General features: G+C 40.8%; 1 long non-coding RNA gene and 1 pseudogene across 1 annotated transcript; both read left to right on the top strand.

The window, feature by feature from the left end:
* The first annotated feature begins 9,307 nt into the window (after window positions 1–9,307).
* On the top strand, window positions 9,308–10,174 carry LOC125345486 (annotated as a pseudogene).
* Window positions 10,175–10,458: 284 nt separating this feature from the next.
* LOC125345483 lies at window positions 10,459–10,685 on the top strand. Its single transcript, XR_007209742.1, has 2 exons — window positions 10,459–10,619; window positions 10,656–10,685. It is a non-coding gene; the product is annotated as an uncharacterized LOC125345483 (long non-coding RNA).
* The last annotated feature ends 3,423 nt before the right edge of the window (window positions 10,686–14,108 follow it).

The following is a 14,108-nucleotide window of genomic DNA, read 5'->3' as shown; positions in this document are numbered from 1 at the left end:
TTCTTACTTTCTTTCTTCCTTTTTTTTTTTTTTTGCCAGTCTCAAGGTTTGGCCTCAGGCCATGAGGACTGTCCCTGGCTTCTTATTGCTCAAGGCTAGCACTTGAGCCACTGTGCCATTCAAGATTTTCTGTATAAGTGGTGCTGAGGACTTGACTCCAGGGCTTTATGTATGTTATGCAATCACTACCAGTAGGCCATATCCGAGCCCCACCTTCGAGTGTTGAAGGTAAATGAATGCTTCACTTTATTTTGCAGTGTGTCTGTGTGTATGTGATGATATATATACATATGCATACATATGTGTATATATGATATATATTGTACATACAGATAGGCGTGTATATTGTATACATGTGTTTAATATATGTATACATGTATATATGTGTGTATATATGTGTGTGTAGGTATATATGCTGTGTGCCTGAAGCAAGTTTTGAACTGAGGGCATTCTCACAAAATTTGTTTCCTTGTGAAATGTTCTTTACCACAAACCCATTTTAGTATTTTGCTGGTTAATTAGTGGTCTAGTCTTACAGATTTTCTCACCCAGCTGGCTTTCATCTCTGATCCTTTAGTTCTCAATGCACTGAAAAGGGAAGCTTACAGGCATGAGCCACTGGCATCCAGCTTGCGTGCCCATCATAGCTGATTGGGAATGCAAGCCATTCAGTGACACAAGACACTGCGTACCACAGCTCAGCAGCTCCTAGTCGACTTGCAATTTGACTGACTAGCAGCAGGATGCTGAAAATGGGTGAAAATTGCACATGGGGCCTTTGTGCCAAAATTGTCCGATCTGAAACTAAACAACAGGCCCATCGTAGATGGCCATTTTCTCTCGTGTTCTCCAGCACACATGCCTTCTTACTTTTTCAATACCCAGGGCTTTATGTCTCTAAACCAGACCTCATCACCTGTCTGGAGCAAGGAAAAGAGCCCTGGACAGGGAGAAAAAAAGAACCATCAGGAAAAAATATAGGTAAGTGGAAAGGAATTAAACAACACCCCCAAAAAACGCACATGGAATGGATAAGAAAGACAAAGCACAGAGAATGGGATTGCAACTTATTATTAAACTGGAAATGTTTGTTGTGAGTTTTTTCTTTGGCCAGGCCTGGAAATTGAATTCAGGGCCTGAGTGATGTCCTTGAGCCTCTTTTGTTCAAGTCTAGTATTCTCACTCCAGAGCCCGAGCTCCCTTTCTGGTTTTTAGTTGGGTTATTGGACACAAAGAATCTCACAGACTTTTGTCCTCAGGCCGATTTTCAACCACAATCCTCAAAGGTCAGCCTCCTGAGTGCTAGGATGATAGGCATGAGTTAACAGTGTCTTTTTCTTGCTTTCTCAGATGAGCAGTCTGCAGACACACAGTCCCCACGTAATGCATGTGGGAGAACCTTCAGGAAATTCTCTGCCCTCGCTCTGCACCAGAGAATCCACTGTGAAAAGCAACCCTATGAATGTAAAGAATGCCAGAAAACTTTTCGCTACTCCTTGTTGTTGCAGAATCATCAACGAATCCACACAGGGGAGAAACCTTTCAAGTGTCAGCAGTGTGGCCAGTGCTTTAACCAGCTGTCCAATTGTAGACAACATTTCCGAATTCACACTGGATTCAAACCCTACCAGTGCAAAGATTGTGACAAGTCATTTAGACATGTCTGCAGGCTGAAGGAACATGAGAGAATACACACAGGGGAGAGGCCATACCCATGTCTTGTATGTGGCAAAGCTTTTCGAAGATGTTCAAATCTAAAAAGCCACCAGCTGATACACACACAAGAAAAATATCACAGATGCAATGAATGTGACAAATCCTTCACGCAGCATGGGGATCTGATCATCCACCAGCGAATCCACACTGGAGAAAGACCTTACCAGTGTCCCGACTGTGACAAATCCTTTAAAAAAAACCTCAACATCTCTGGAACACCAGAGAATCCACACCCTGGAGAAGCCTCATGAGTGCAAATGCTGTGGCAAGAACTTCCGGAACCTCTCCAATTTCAAACGACATGAAAGGACACACACGGGAGAGAAACGCTATACATGTGAACAGTGCCACAAGTCCTTCAAACACAGCTTCACCCTTAGAAGTCACCAGATAATCCACACCGGGGAAAAACCTTATGAGTGCAAACACTGTGGGAAAACCTTCTGTTTTAAATCCAACTTGAAAGAACATGGCAGGACACACACAGGAGAGAAGCCATTCACATGTGAACAGTGCCAGAAATCTTTCAAATACAGCTCCAACCTCAGAGCTCACCAGAGAATCCACACTGGGGAGAAACCTTATGAATGCAAACACTGTGGTAAGACTTTCCGGGAAAACTCCGACTTAAAACGTCATGGGAGCACACACACGGAAGAGAAGTGCTACAACTGTGAGCAGTGCCACAAATCCTTCAAACACAGCTTTACTCTTAGAAGGCACCAGAGAGGCCACACTGGGGAAAAACCCTACAAATGCCAATCATGTGGCAAATCATTTTTACACAGCTCTTATCTGAGGAATCATGAGAAAATCCATATGCCAAAAGAACCCTAAAAATTCAAGGAATGAGGAATGTCCTTTCCAAACTACTCAAGCCAGAAGAAACACAGAGATAACCATACTGGAAGAAAACATACAAACACTGAGAATTCAGAAATGGTTCCACTAAGCCCGGGCATTACAATGACCACAGAAACTACAAAGGAGAGAAGACAGAAAGGAAAGGGATGGACGACATCAGTAAACCACTGCTCAAGTTGGCTAAAACACAAGAATCCGTACACATAGCTTAAGTATGGATGGCATTATGGATTGGCAAACATGAGATTCTGGGTTTGAACTCCTGGAAATGCAGAAAAGAATGGGAGGCTCAGATTTGGATGGGACATGTCTACAGTGGTGGAATGTTTGCCCAGCAAGTTTGAGCCTTTAGTTCAAAAGTAACCCTACACAAAGAATGGACTTGTCCAGGCCCTAGTGGCTCACACTTGGACTCCCAGCTTCTCAGGAAGCTGAGATCTGAAGACCACGGTGTGAAGACAGGCAGGGCAGGAAGGTCCATGAGACGCTTATCTCCAATTAATCATGAATAAAAGTGACCAGAAATACAGCAATGGCTCAAGGGGTGGAACTCCATCTTGAAGCAAAGAAGTTCAAGGATATTGCCCAGGCTACAAGATGAAGAAGGGAAGGAAATGGTCAATGTTTAAGGAGAAAAACTAGCCTGACCATGGAAGAATGGATGCATATTTCAAGTTGGAATTTTTACTATGTCCAATAATATTTGTTTATAGATGATAAATAATTAATTTCAAGCACCAGGAAACAGTGAAAAAATTCTCTTTGAAAGAGTGTAAGTAAATTATGAGCCTGCAGTTCCTAATGTAAATCCGGGGACACTGAGTTCTAAGGGCAAGGGCAAGAAGGTTTTTTAGTAAGTTTAATCACACTTAATATAAAGGACTTTTGTGAATATATAATTGTGTTTTAATCTGTGTATACCCAGTGTACAGATGTTTAATTTATAGTGATACATTTTATTACTTAATTCCCTTTACTAGGGAATGAATTTTACAGTTTGAGTCTGAATGTCAATAAATGGCTAACCTAGCACTCAGCTCTCACTTTTTCTCTTTGCTGACAATGCTAGGGAACCAAAATTCAGCCAGGGTCTTATCTCTGGTCTGACATCCCCCCACTCAAAAATGAGTGCCCCCCCACCCCAATAGCAAAGGTCTCGAGTCTCCTGGTTCTTGGCTAGAAGAAGTGTGACTGAGGTAGGCAGAAATTCTCCCTATCACAATGAGAATCTCCATGAACAAACAAACCCAACTCCACTACAGAGTCACAGTGCAGGTGCCCCTAGCCCTCAGGCATGGGCTCTGGGGTCAGGTGAGGCCCAGCAGGGCTACTCTGGCTCTGGAGACTCCATCTGCACCAGGAAAGCTGCCATGCTGACCCAGCTCCACAGAGGAGGGAGACAGGCAGCAGCAGCCCCTCTGGCACATGTGCAAGTCACAGGCCCACTGACCACAGACATCTTACTGAATTCAGGAGGATTTGAGGCCAGTACCCAACATGGGCTCAGTGCAGCAGCTCTGCTGACAAGGAAGCACTCACCTCACTGTCGAAGATCCAGAATCTCATCCTCAAAGGGCATCGTGTCTTCACTGCAGTGGCTATAGCAGGGGTTCCTGTGTACCACGTTGGTTGGATGAAGACGATGCCTCTTGATGAATGGTGGGCAAAGTCAGGGCCTCTATTCCATGTACATAGGGGTTCAAGGACCACTAATATTCTATAGAACCACTGATATGCCTAAGTGTTCATAGGCCCACGAGTATTTCATGTACACATGTAGTCATGGGAATACTAATACTCCAAGTATCCATGTAATCATATGACCATGTACCTTGAGGGGACTGTTGAGGTAGGGATAGAAGGAGCACTATCTAGTCCCTGAGTTCAAGCCCCAGGACAAGCACAAACTAAATACTGTTAAATCTTTGTGGCCCACAAAGCTCCTAGCATTTGAATCCAAGAACTCTTTTTTTCTTTTTCTTCTTCTTCTTCTTCTTCTTTTTTTTTTTTTTTTTTTTGCCAGTCCTGGACCTTGGACTCAGAGTCTAAGCACTGTTCCTGGCTTCTTCTGGATCAAACTAGCACTCTGCCACTTGAGCCACAATGACACCTCTGGCCGCTTTCTATATATGTGGTGCTGGAGAATCAAACCCCGGACTTCATGTATAGGAGGCAAACACCCTTGCCACTAGGCCATATTCCCAGCCCTCCAAGAACTCTTACAGGGGAAAACGGGCTCCTGATGACCACTGTGACCCCACTTAGCCACTGTAAAGTTGCATGTTGGGAAAGACTGAAGGAGCTCTTCCAGTTCCCTGCATTCCATGTGCTGCAGTGCATTTCTCAGAGGCTCTGGGTCTGAACTTATTAGATATGTGGAGTGTTGCATGGGAGGAAAGTCTGATAGATCTGGTACAGCGTCTTTCACCCTACAAAAACCCAATACACTTTCTTCTCAGCAGCCAATGGAACATACTCCAAAATAGACCATGTCATAGCCCACACAAAGAACCTCAGCAAATACAAAAGTATTGACGTCATCCATGTAATATATCTGACCATAGAGGAATAAAGGTAACCCTCAACAACAAAGGATACCACAGAGGCTATACATGTTCTTGGAGGCTAAACTGTTATCTAACACTTGGGCCACAGACCAAATTAAGGATGAAATTAACGAATTCATAAGCCACAACGACAATGAAAATACATCACAAAGAAACCTATGGGATACAGCTAAGGCAGTACTGAGGGGCAAGATCATTGCCCTCAGCACTCACATTAAAAGAATGGAAGCAGAGCAGGTGAATAACCTCACGATGAAACTAAAACATCTGGAGAAACAAGAAATTATTGAATGTAAAATGACTAGAAGGAGAAAGATCACAAAGATTAAAGAATAGATAAATCTGATTGAAAATAGAAAGACCATTCAACAGATGAATAAGACTAAAAGCTGGTTCTTTGAGAAAATAAATAAAATTGGCAGACCCCTCGCAAGACTTACAAAAAAAAAAAAGAGAAGAGCCTCATATCCATAAAATCAGGGACTCCAACAAATACACACAACAAATACACACGATATTCAAACAATCATAAGGAACTATTTCTAGAACCTCTCCTCACTAAAGAACAATAATTTTACAGAAATGGATCAATTCTTAGAGAAGTATTAACTGCCCAAACTGAATCAAGAAGAAATAAATCAACTAAATAAACCAATAACTTACAGCGAGATACAGGGGGTAATCAAGAGCCTCCCAACAAAGAAAAGCCAAGGCCCAGATGGATTCAGCAATGAATTATGTAAAACCTTTAGTGAGGAGCTAATACCAATACTCCTCAAACTCTTCTGTGAAATAGAAACAGAGGGAGAAATCCCAAACTCATTCTATGAAGCTAATATTATACTCATCCCCAAACCAGGCAAAGACCCAACAAGAAAAGAGAACTACAGACCAATATCACTAATGAACACAGACACAAAACTTCTCAATAAAATATTAGCTAACAAGATCCAGAAACTGATCAAGAAAATTATACAACACGACCACGTAGGCTTCATCCCACAGACACAAGGATGGTTCAACATCCGTAAATCAATCAACGTAATTCACCACATCAACAGAACTAAAATCAAGAATCACATTGTTATCTCAGTCGATGCCCAAAAAGCCTTTGACAAAATACAACATCCATACTTATTAAAAGCTCTGGAGAGAATAGGAATAGATGGAACATTCCTTAAAAAAAATAAAAGCCATATACAACAGACCAACTGCTAATATCATGTTAAATGGGGAGAAACTAAAATCATTCCTCCTAAACTCAGGAACAAGACAAGGATGCCCACTCTCCCCATATCTTTTCAACATAGTTCTGGAATCCCTAGCCATAGCAATAAGGCAAGAGGGGGGCATCAAAGGGATCAGCAAAGAAGAAATCAAGCTATCCCTATTTGCAGATGACATAATCTTATATCTGAAGGACCCAAAAAACTCAGTCCCCAAACTCCTACACCTAATAAACCATTTTGGCAAAATAGCAGGATACAAAATCAATCCACAAAAGTCAGCAGCTTTTCTGTACACCAGCAATGTACAAGCAGAAAAGGAAATTATGGAAATATTACCATTTACAGTAGCTAAAAAAGGAATAAATAACCTAGGCATCAACCTAACTAAAGACGTGAAGGACTTAATGAGAACTATAACAACCTAAAAAGGGAAATCAAAGAAGACACAAGGAGATGGAAAGACCTCCCATACTCAAGGGTAGGCAGAATCAATATAGTGAAAATGGCCATATTGCCCTAATTGTTATACAAATTCAATGCAATCCCCATCATGATCCCAGCTACATTCTTCACTGAGCTCTGAACATGATGGGCATTGCAGGATGCTGTTGCAGTGCATCTTGATTCCTCACCACCCATGGACAAGGAAATGGGTGGTGATAATTTCTTCCTGGATGAGGATTCCGATTAATGCCCTTAGAAAATTGGGCGCCATGGCTCACACCTGTAATCCTTGCTCCTCAGAATCTGAGGATCATGGTTCAAGCCAGACCAGGCAGGAAAATTTGTGAGATTTTTTTGGTTACTGTTCTTATTGGTTGTGACCTTGAACTCAAAGCCTCAGTCAGTTGTCTAAGCCCTTTTTGCTCAAACTTAGTGCTGAACCAATTTGGACCAGAGCTCCAATGGCTGTGAATTTAGGATTAGAGTCTCATGGGGATTCTTTCTGCCCAAGTCTTTTGGAATTTCAATCCTCAAGTCTCAGTCTCCTGAGTAGCAAGGATTACAGGCATGAGCCACCGGTGCCCGGAAAGGTAGAGTGTTATATCCAATTCATCACCAAATGGGAAACAGTAAACCTGTGGCTCAAGTGGTGGAGCACTACCTTCAACAAAACAACTCAGTGACAGTACCCAGGCCACGAGTTCAAGCCCCAGATTTGGCACTCATTTTAAAAAGGGCTGGGGGAACTTTGAAACCAAAGGGCACCTGTTGCTTAAAATAGCTCAGAAAATGAAGAGGATTTAGAAGATATCTGATCTCTCAGATGCTAAGTGTAAAACATAGAGGAATTTGTGAACTATAGAAATCAAGTGTAGCTGAAAACCGGCTTTAAATTCATTATTAATGAGTGGATTCAGGTGACAGAGATCATTCTATTTCTCTGATCTCCACTGTCAGGGCAATGACAACGTTGGCTGATAATCACTTTATTCACTGGGATGATGAGTCTGGGCCAAATACCATCACCATCGATATCCATGGTTATTTTTCTCTTCGCTGCTTAAAAGTAGCCGGCAGACAGCTTCTACTGTGATGTGCGTTAACCTTCAATACAGAAGCCCAGCTCCCCTCCTCATTCCTTTCTCCTCTCTGGGCCCTGGTGTGGGGAGGAGGGCTCTCACCTGTGCTTGGTGGAGATAAATTGCCTGGACAGTTGCTGATCTGAAAGCAGCTCTCGACTCTACAGGTTTTCATTTCATTCTATATTTGGTTACATCTTTGTGTTTTCAGAAAGTAATAACAAGAGACATAGTTAAACCCTCTCTCTATATTTTTAAATCCTAGTAAATAGCACAGTGCCTATAATATACCAGAAATTTTAGCACTTATTTTGTTGTTATCAATGTTCTGTTCTCTACAATGTATTTTAATACAATTTAAGTGTAGGTAAGGTGTTAGTTAGTATTTGTTACAATTCTCTCCAATTTCTCATGGACTTTGCTGCCCTGGTTGCTTTTAGCCATGCTTCTAAACCTTCTGAATAGATAAGATAACATGTGTGAGCTTGGTGACTATACTTTCTCTCTTCACTTACTCATCAATCAACATGTGTTGTTCAGTTTTCCTGTGTTGGAATATTATTTGTAGTTTCTTTAAAGCTCTAGTTTTAATCCATTCTGGTCTGATAGAATACAGAGAGTATTTTAATGTATTTCTATATAACAAGCCTGTTTGTATGTCCCAAAATATGATCCATTTATGAGCTGCTGAGAAAAATGGTGTAGTGTGGTTTGTGGATAAAATGCTCCACAGTAAACTGTTTCTTGGAACACCCTGTAAATGTGGAAGATGCTACCACATACATTAATTGTTTTCAACAAAATCCACTGGTGACCTTGAGGAAACTCTTCACTTACTGCTAGGCAAATGTCTACTTTTGGACCTGGAACCCTGACATTACTAGGGACTTTTTTTTTTCCCCTCATAGGGCTTGAACTTAAAGCTTGGGCACTGTCCCAGAGCACTTTCACTCAAGGCTGGTGCTCTACCACTTTGAGGCACAGCTCCACTTCCAGTGATCTGGTGATTCATTGGAGACAATAGTTACTGGACTCTTCCGCCACCATTTTATTTTATTTTATTTTTTCAAATTTTTATTATCAAACTGATGTACAGAGAGGTTACAGTTTCATACGTTAGACATTGGATACATTACTTGTACTGTTTGTTACCTCATCCCTCATACCCTCCCCCTACTCCCCCTTCCCTTTTCCCCCCATGAGGTGTTCAGTTCACTTACACCAAACAGTTTTGCAAATATTGCTTCCTGTGGTTGTACCTACACTATCTCTGTAAACTTATCTGAGTATATTGGAAACCATGTATACTGGTATTAGAACTAGGAAATTGAAAGGGAATACCAAAATTGAGAGACACGGGGTAAAAAGAAAAAAAAAAAGAAAAAAAGAAAAACAACCCCTCCATTTTAAATCTACCTCCATACAATGCTCCGCCTCTGCTGCTGCCACCTGGACTGCACGCCAGCACCCTTTGACCAACCATCCCCCCACCATGGAGGACATGAATGAGTATAGCAACATAGAGGAATTCGCAGAGGGATCCAAAATCAACGCGAGCAAGATTAGCAGGATGACGGTAAAATGTTTATTGGAGGCCTGAGCTGGGATGCGAGCAAGAAAGCTCTGACAGAGTATTTGTCTCGATTTGGAGAATTGGTAGACTGCACAATTAAAACAGATCCAGTCACTGGAAGATCAAGAGGATTTGGATTTGTACTTTTCAAAGTGCTGCTAGTATTGATAAGGTTTTGGAACTGAAAGAACACAAACTGGATGGCAAATTGATAGATCCTAAAAGGGCCAAAGCTTTAAAAAGGTTTTTGTAGGTGGACTGAGCCCAGATACTTCTGAAGAATAAATTAAAGAATATTTTGGTGCTTTTGGAGAGATCGAAAATATTGAACTTCCCATGGATACAAAAACAAATGAGAAAAGAGGGTTTTATCACATATATAGATGAGGAGCCAGTAAAGAAGTTGTTAGAAAGCAGATACCATGAAATTGGTACTGAAAGTGTGAGATCAAAGTTGCACAACCCAAAGACGTGTATAGGCAGCAACAGCAATAACAGAAAGGGGGAAGAGGTGCCGCAGCTGGAGGACAAGGTGGTACTAGGGGTCGTGGCCGATGTCAGCAGAGCTCTTATGGCAAGGCATACCGAGGAGGTGGCAATCACCAAAATAATTACCAGCCATACTACAGGAGACCATTAAAGCAGGAGATGCCAAAGAAACTCATCTTACAGGACTACATTGAAGATTTGGTCTTCTGTTGATCTGATTTCGTAAAGACTTTCTAGTGTAGAAGACACAATTGTGTCCAACTGTATATAGCTGCCAGTTAGCTTTCTTTGTTTTTACTTTGTCCTTTGTTATGTGTTATGACTCAATGTCGATTTGTTTATACAAACTTTTATTTGTACAATTTCATGTTAAACCCCAAATAAATGCTTCCTTATGTTATTGTTTCTGCACCAGGTACTACATAGCATTGTAAAGAATTTTATTTAAAGAAGCAATAATTAAGGCAGTTTATTTTAGGAAGTGGTCCATAGGAAGGAACTGTGGTCCTTTATAAATAGCCAGCCACAGTGTAAGTATATTCTGTGCTTCTCAGGCTTGATTTTCCTGTTAACTAAGACTCAAGTAATGTTCTTTTCCCCTCTGGTTATCTGAGTCTATCTTGAAAACTTAAGTCATAGGATTGTGGTTACAAGTTTTGTAGTAGACTTTTGGGTTTTTTTCTTAAAGAGAAAGGCTTGAGCTGAGGATGTAGCTGAGTGCCTAGCACTCCCTAAAAACAATTTTTTGCAGCATAACGTCTTCATAATTCTCTGGCAAACCACATGTAACTTCCTAATTGCTTTGAGTAATCTGGTCTGCTAGAAAAAAATTGGTTAGGCAGCACCACGACTTTAGTTCTTTTAATTATGAAAAAGTTTCCTGATGACCTTGAGGAAAGAGCACTACAAAGCAGGTAGGAACCAGATGCAACAAACAGTACAAGAAATGTATCCAATGCCCAACGTATGATACTGTAACCTCTCTGTACATCAGTTTGATAATAAAAATTTGAGAAAAAAAAAAGAAATTGTCCATTATACTTTAATCAACAGACTAAGTAAGATTTGGGTTTCTGTTGTCTTCTCTTGATAGGTCACAGCCATCGGCAGATGAACAAGATGTTTCCAGGTGGGCATTTTGAGGAGTTCATTAGCTTGTGTTGAGTTTTTAGGGAAGGTCAACACTAGTAGGTCTCACAGTGCATTTGATACATGAATTAATAAGCATTTCTATATTCAGACATAGGAACAGTGGGGGGAAAATGCTGAAGTCTTACATTTGTTGATGGGACGTAAAATGTGATTGTCATTACAGCTTCTGGTGCATCAAAAGTTTTAGGTTTCAAAGGAAAATTGGCTGACAAATTTTGACTTTATTCAGTGGTTGGATTTGGGGTTTTCCATGTTCCCACATAGGCTGCTAGGATTGACATGTTTACACACAGAAAAGTTGATCTTAAATTACACAGCTAGAAGTTGTTTATGCTAATACCTGCCTTTTTTTCTAAATTGCTGCAACTTTGTTCTGATATTTGTATTTGTTGGCTACCAAGTTGAAATTCTTTGGCCTTGTTTTGCTATGACCAAGAGATAATGTTGGCTATTGTAAGGAATTCTTTATTTCAGTATGGAACCTTAGGGGATGGAAGGGAGATCTATTTCAAGCTGTGTTGTTAATAAGTACAGTTATGTAGAGTAGTGAATCTTTTTTTTTCAGATTGACTTTAATTTACTGATTAACATTCTGAGATGGCAGAAGATAACCAAACTATAAATCTATAAACTGCTTTACATGTTAAGTACATGAAATGAGATAGAATTTGCCTGGAAGTTCCTAGTTTTATCTTCATTGTAAATGAATACAGTATCAATTTTCTAGGGCTACCACAAAAACCCCTACAAATAGGATGTGCTAGAACAACAAAAACACATCCTTTCTAGTTCTAGAAGCAGAGTAGTGAATCTTGTAAGTACAAATTTATGAGTAGGTGACAAGTTGGCATTGAGACTCATTTTTTTCCTGATGAAAATGAATAAAAACTTTTTTAAACTACAAAAAAAATGGTTAATGGACTTCACTGCCAGGACTAGCTTTGAACTACCTCCCTCATACCTCAGTCTTCTGACTAGGTAGGATTACAGTTGTGATGCACCAGTTCCTAGCTCATAGAAACCTTTTACCATACCATGCAAATCCAAATGAATCCTCTTAAAAGGAATCAATTAAAAGTTCGACAATGGTTATTGCAGTATATTGTAAAATGTGAGATATATATGGATAGACATATATGCTCATACATATATATTTATATATATATACACATACACACACATTAGATTAAGAGATTCCATATCAGAACAATAGACTGCTAATGCTGTGTGACATAAAATATAGTTATGAGAAAACAAATTCTTATGGTGATACCGTAATTTTATATGATATATACAATCTCATCTTGTTCTCCTTTCTTTTTTTTTTTTTTTTTTTTGCCAGTCCTGGGCCTTGGACTCAGGGCCTGAGCACTGTCCCTGGCTTCTTCCCGCTCAAGGCTAGCATTCTGCCACTTGAGCCACAGTGCCGCTTCTGGCCGTTTTCTGTATATGTGGTGCTGGGGAATCGAACCTAGGGCCTCGTGTATCCGAGGCAGGCATTCTTGCCACTAGGCTATATCCCCAGCCCTCTCCTTTCTTATTCTATTCTTATTATATTGTGTACAATGGTTTTGAGAATGTGATTCCATATTTTCACGTGCTCAGTTATACCCCTGGGAAACCACGAACTTTGAAAGTGTGTATTAAAAATCACAAGTTTTGCTCAACTAGAGCAAAACCATAACCTTACTTTTCTCAGTTTCCTGTACCACATATAGAAACTTACTCAAGTACAAATGCTCACATTGTTATCTTTATTCTATTCCTTCATGGGGACAGTTGACATTTGAGGACATGGCCATGGAGTTCATGCAGGATGAGCAGCGGTGCCTGACCCCGGCTCAGCAGGCTCTGTACAGGGAGGTCATGCTGGACAACTACAGCAACCTGCTGTCTGTGGGTGAAGAGTTTCCATCCCACTTCTAGTACATTCTCAGAATTCCCTTGCAGAATATTTCATATCAGGCCAATCTTTGCTGAGTACTGGTGGCTCCTGCCTGAATACCAGCTATTCAGGAGGCTGAGATCTGAGGATCGTGCTTCAAAGCCAGTCCAGGAATGAAAGTCTATCAGACTCTCCTCAGTAATTAACCACCAGAAGCCATCTGTGGAGCTGTAGCTGAAATGGGACAGTGCTAGCCTTGAGCAAAAAATACTGAGAGTACCCAGGCCCTGAGGTGAAGACCCAGGATATTCCAAAAGTAAAAGAAAAAATAAAAGTGGTTCCTGCTTAGGGCAAGTTCATCTCAGATAAGCTCATTTTGAAAAATCCTGGGAAAGGGCTGCTATAAAACACACACACACACACACACACACACACACACACACACACACACACACACACCACTCACCACATACACACACACACACACACACACACACCACTCACCACATACACACATACACACACACTTGCCAACCAGGAACAGGTGGCTGACACCTGTAATCCTAGCTAATGAAGAGGCTGAGATCTTAAGACTTGGTTTAAAGCCTGCCTAGACAGAAAAGTTGGTCTCCCTATTATCTCCAAATAACCCCATAGAAAGTGGAAGTGCAGTTGTGACTCAAAGTGGTAGAGTGCTAGCTTTCACTGAAACAGCTCAGGGACAGAACACAGTGCTAGATATCAATCACAAAACCAATAAAAAGAAAGAAATAAAAGAAAATAACACTATTACTTCTGATCCCGTTTTTTTTGTTTGTTTGATTGTTTCTATCTTTCTTTTTTTTTTTTTTTTGCCAGTCCTGGGGCTTGGATTCCAGGCATGAGCACTGTTCCTGGCTTCTTCTTGCTCTAGGCTAGCACTCTACCTGTTGAGCCACAGTGCCCCTTCTAGCTTTTTCTATGTATGTGATGCTGAGGAATTAACACCAGGGTTTCATGTATATAAGGCAATAACTGTAATACTAGGCCATAACCACTGACCTTCCTCCCACTTTTGATGGTAAATGAATGCTACAATTTATTTTGGCGTGTGTGTGTGTGTCCTTTTGT

The sequence above is a fragment of the Perognathus longimembris genome, unplaced genomic scaffold, assembly GCF_023159225.1.
Source record: "Perognathus longimembris pacificus isolate PPM17 unplaced genomic scaffold, ASM2315922v1 HiC_scaffold_5671, whole genome shotgun sequence".
Lineage (NCBI taxonomy): Eukaryota > Metazoa > Chordata > Mammalia > Rodentia > Heteromyidae > Perognathus > Perognathus longimembris.
Note: the sequence above shows the minus strand (reverse complement) of the source record. Positions and strands in the feature narration are given on the sequence as shown.